Here is a 5,266-nt window from a genome sequence, read left to right as displayed (position 1 = left end):
TGTGAGTACATAGTTCCCCTATTTTTCTGTTTTTAAAGTGTTTTGGGGTGATTCATATGTACAAAAATGATTTCAAGAATTAAACGATGATTTCAAAAACGATTAAAACGATTTATACTAAACTAATAACGATTTCAATAAGGTGAACAAACTTGTTGGTTGTAGTTACATAACGAATGACATTCATTCGTTTTGGCCGAACCGACCAGTATTAGGTTATGGTACCATAGGATCTGACAAATCCCGTTATCTTACTGCACCCATGGTTATGTGTGGGGGTTGTGGGTAGCGACTGAATCTGTAGTAGTTAACTTACCCTTTGGTGGTTTGTTAATGCGAGAAGCGAGAAACGAGGTAGTCGAGTCACGAAGGTTTGAATGTTATTAGCGAGACAACCATAAATAAGTTTTCACAATTAAAACAAAGATGATTTAAACGAGTAAACAATTTGGAAACTATTTGGAAAACGACTTTAACGAGTTAAACATTTGGGTAAACGATTGGTTTTTCGTTAGTGTTTAGATAAAGGGACGGGTGTAATGTGATGAAAGCATGGTGGATACGCCGCTGGTATTTCCTATATATAAGTGTTTTCAACATATTACATACCGTGGCGTTATTTAGTTCACTTGGGTAAACGATTTTTAAACGATGTCACACAACGATGTTTTCTAACAGATATAAACCATACGAGTTTTATTAACGAGTTTTTACGAGATGTTTTACAAGATGGTTTTCTAAAAACAAATGTTTTGGAGTTAAGAGTCATGGCTACGAGATTTTACAAACTATAACCAACTTGATTTGAGTTGATTATGTTATGTTGCAATACACTTTTCAAAACGAGGTTTGTATTTTCGACTCTTGTAGTCTAATAAAGTACTGCAACATATAAATGAGTCATGATTCCGATATTCTTATAAAGCCTATGTACTCGCCAACATTTCTTTGCTGACTTTGTTTTTACATATGTTTCAGGTGTTGTTGCTTGATTGATTCTAGGATGCATGCATCACATAGGATCTGGACAAGGCCTTAGTGACATAATAATAGTGATAGACAATATGTAACTTGTTTGTTATGTGTTAAGACAATGTTAATGGTTAAAATTATCAATAAAATGAAACTCTTTTTGTATCCATGGTTATAAACGATAATTCTGTTACAACACTCCCCGACGTTTCTGCCACGTTTTGTTGTTTTACGTGGTTGGGGTGTGACAGATATGGAAGCAATGTTAACATAACTTTGAGTAGTAAGAAATACCTGAGACCTGAAAATGTTAAAAATAGATATATGAAAACAACATACTAAAAGTTATTTCCCTAAAAAAAAGATTACTTGGTACCCAACAAATTCGGTAGCCATAGTCTTTAAAGTCTTGTCTACTGGTTGAAGTACTTTTTGAGGTTCCTGAAAATTAGATATAAGCGTCACTTTGAGAGGTAGGTTAAACGTTAAAAAAATAAACACAAGCTCTGCTTCAAGCTCCTCTGAGACTACCGCCAATAAACACATGATTTCCCTGAATAAAGAACAAAAGATGACAAGTGTTTGACTAATTGATCATGAAGATATGAATCAAATTCTTAAATAAAATCTAGAGTGAAAAGACGAGAAGAAATCTAACCTCGAGGTTAACATCAACAGCCTCAAATTCAGCGTTTCCATGCAGTATGACTTTTAATGCCTCAAACCGCTGAAGATCATGCTTCTAATAGAGATTTTTATCTGAACTCCAGTTTATTCCTTTATTTTGTATGTTTACGTTCACTAACTTGCACCGTGCACTCCTAAATAAAATAAATGTCATATTCAGCCCAAAGTCTCATTGTGACGATCAATTTCTTTTAACTACATGCCGACAAGAAGAGGAGATATTTAAAAAAAAAGAAAACCACATACTTCCTTAGTGCAGCATAAGCTTCAGCCTTCTCAAGCAGATATCCATATCCAGAGGAATGAAAAGCAATCAAACAGTCACATATTGGCCACCTGGAACAGCAAAGTCAAGGCTATAAAAGTGCAAGCACGTAAAAGCAAAATATCCTAACAATACTGTTTCCCAAAACGCTTATTTGAGAAAACCAATATGTTTTCAAGATGGTGAATATTGATTATTGACTTGCTATCTGACATTCACCGCATTACACTGAGTGTCTTTATGGTTAAAAACTAAAAAAACAACTCTTGCGACCGGAGAGCAATTATATGTCATTTTATATAGTGAACATTTTTATCCTCCAGTTTCCAACAGCAAAACCAATGAAATGTTTTGGTTATTGATAAGTGAAGAGCTTACAGCTAAAAACACATATATTTGGGTACGAAATGTTTTAGTTATAGATAATGAAATGTGGGACTGGTGTATTTGAAATTTAGCCAAAAAGCTAAAAACACATATTTCATTAAAGCTGTTTAGTGATAATTTTTAACAGTAAGCCGTATAATCAAGACTATAATCCGCTAATAACCAGTTGACATTTTCAAACCAAAACTATATAAAATATTAAATATACCTCTCTATAGGTTCCTCCAGGATAACTCTGTCCCCAAAATAGACGATCTACACGATCACACAACAAAACAACGTCATCGTCAAAAAAATTAGCCTACAAACCGACACTATCAGCAATTTCATTCAAATCACTTATAACATTCAAATCATCGATTGCAAATGATCATGACAAAGACCAATATCATTAGCACATACTAATTTTGCAAATCAACCCACCATATTGAAAATTCCGGACCGTTAAGAGATACAACTACAGGCAAAAACAATCATAAAAGAAGAAGATCAAGGAACCATTACCTGTTGATCTAGGGTTTTCTTCGACCGTTCAATTGCTCGACGACAGGAGAAGGAGACGATTTCATAGGGTTTGAATCGATTTAGGGTTTGAATCGTATAACAACTAAGAAAAAGGTGGATTTCATAAGCTGGGGGTTCGATGAAGAGAGAAGAGAAGAGAGTACAGAAGGAGAAGTGAAGTGAAGGAGAATATTTTAGGGTTTTTTAGGGGAGTGGTACTGTTGGGCGGGAAAAGGCAAAAAGTGATGCCCTAATCAAGCGGTACTTTAGCCCAAAAAACTTTCATTTATTATATATAATAGATTAGAGAATTAATGTATTGTTGTTCTTAGCTGAAAATTAAAATTAAAAATAGAAGCAATTTTTGATCCAAATCTTCACTGTCATCAGTCTCTTTCTTCTTTTGAAATTACAAGAACTGTCACAAATAAATGATGTTTTCGTTTGGCGTGGTTTTTTTTCTTGCTCGTGTGTTCAAGTGGGTTTGTGGATGTTGGAGACATAGATCGACTCCGTGTGGGTGGATGCTATTTGCCCGTCATCTTCATTATCATCATCGAGGCCAAAGTAGCATTTACACTGGGATCGGTCTCTTCTCCTCATCCAAACCTTCTTCAAGAACAAAGAAGACAAAATGACATATGGGTGTCATCAGATCTCTTTCTTGAAATTTGTCCATCTCATGTAGCAAAATCTTACTCCCCTCACCTAACAAACCATTCAGCAAAACTTCGTGCAGAACATTACCGAGTATCAAAGAAAAGATGTTTGTCATTGTTGATTTCACTCAACTTTTTGGCATTTTACTGTGAGTGGTATTTAGGAACCATTGTGTTTTATGTGTTTTTTTGGTGTGATCAATGGAAGGTGGTGAGATGTTTCTATTTATAGGATTTTTTGGCGCGTATTTTAGGCTATTATTATAACAATAAATGTAATTAACATTTATCCGGATGTAAGGCTTGGCGTTTATATATTATGCCGTTTTACGTTTTATGGCGTTTTTGCAGGCTAAGACCTTAACTAAACGCAAAAAAAAATACGCAATAATAAAATTGGCATTTCGTATTTACTTGGCGTTTTATATTTTCAAATGGCGTTTTATGTAAGAAAGGATGTTTTACCTTTTTTTACCCTTAATGAAGCGCGTCCACGTAATAAAATTTATGTTATATATGAAAATGCCACCGCATCTGTGACAACCCGAGCTTTCAAGGCCTTTCCCCGACATGTTACTTGTTTCACACTAACTTTTCATAATTGTTTGTGTTGTAAACTTGTGCATGTTGAATGAACTGTTGAACTAGCATGGGCCGCCAAAAATGCAATCAGTTGCATTAATCACCTTGAACCGTGGACCAAAATGTGTAAGTGGGCCGATCACTTTAGTGGACAAATAATATTCTGAAGCCACACTTTGTCAATGCAACATTAATTGAATTAACTTTCAAACTCATGGATTAAAGCTATTGGACCAATCATGTTGTGGGCTGACACATATTGAATGCAATCTGATAAGTTTCATGTGATTTACTTTGAGTATGATGAATCTGACAATAGGGCAATCAAGATAAACTTAATTGGGCCGCCACCACTTGTAATTAAACTCGGCCCAACCTCATCCTTTCCTTTATGTATACGTAAATTAAATGTTTCAATATACAACTTATTGCAAACCCTATACCCCTAAGCAAGTGATGGCAGTAAAACCCCCCCATCGAGGCATCATCTCTTTCAGTCGACCCCTCCTTTGGTTAGTAGGTACGTATCTGTTTTAAATTCTTAATTGTTTGATCTTGTTATGTGATTAACAAAAATTGTATATGTATGTTCTATAGAAACATGATTTGATGCTATGTACAAGGTGTATAATTATTAAGATAGGATCATGAGAAACTCAACGGATGACTAGAGTGTTAAAAGAATGATATAAATCTAATAAGTGTAATCGGCTGTAACATGATTTGGTGTAGAGTATTATATAAATGTTTGCTAACTTTGATTATAATAAGAGGTCTAGATTAGTTAATTATAAACATATATGGAATTGTATGATGGATAATTAACAAAACTGTTTGGTTCTTTCATAAGTTGTGTTGATTCGATTCGAGTAATGATCATGCATTAAGGATTCAATAATAATTAGGGACTATTAGTGGGCCTCGAGAGATGTGAAATCATGATTAATATTTAATTTGGATGTCCATGAAATTGCTAACTGATAACTTGTTATTATTTGAAATTAAGAGTGCAAGTTAATGGTTCTTTTAGAAACTGTATGTGCTTGTTTGAACGTTGCTCTTAATAAACAAACAGATGATAGGGACTAATGGACTGAAATCTTGCAATGGTTTGATCGGTTTTGGGGTGTGTACTAGTTGTTAATTATTGTTACTTAAATCAACTAATGAATGAGGAAAACATGGGTGCCATACACTTCATTCAGGTTGC

General features: G+C 34.4%; 1 long non-coding RNA gene across 1 annotated transcript; it reads right to left on the bottom strand.

The window, feature by feature from the left end:
* Positions 1–1,132: 1,132 nt before the first annotated feature.
* On the bottom strand, positions 1,133–3,007 carry LOC110902602. Its single transcript, XR_002571254.2, has 5 exons — positions 2,816–3,007; positions 2,520–2,566; positions 1,906–1,995; positions 1,631–1,793; positions 1,133–1,525 (listed from the first exon to the last, which is right to left on the bottom strand). It is a non-coding gene; the product is annotated as an uncharacterized LOC110902602 (long non-coding RNA).
* Positions 3,008–5,266: the final 2,259 nt, after the last annotated feature.

The sequence above is a fragment of the Helianthus annuus genome, chromosome 13, assembly GCF_002127325.2.
Source record: "Helianthus annuus cultivar XRQ/B chromosome 13, HanXRQr2.0-SUNRISE, whole genome shotgun sequence".
Classification (NCBI taxonomy): Eukaryota; Viridiplantae; Streptophyta; class Magnoliopsida; order Asterales; family Asteraceae; genus Helianthus; species Helianthus annuus.
The sequence above is the reverse complement of the archived record's forward strand: the minus strand, read 5'-3'. Positions and strand labels throughout refer to the sequence as shown.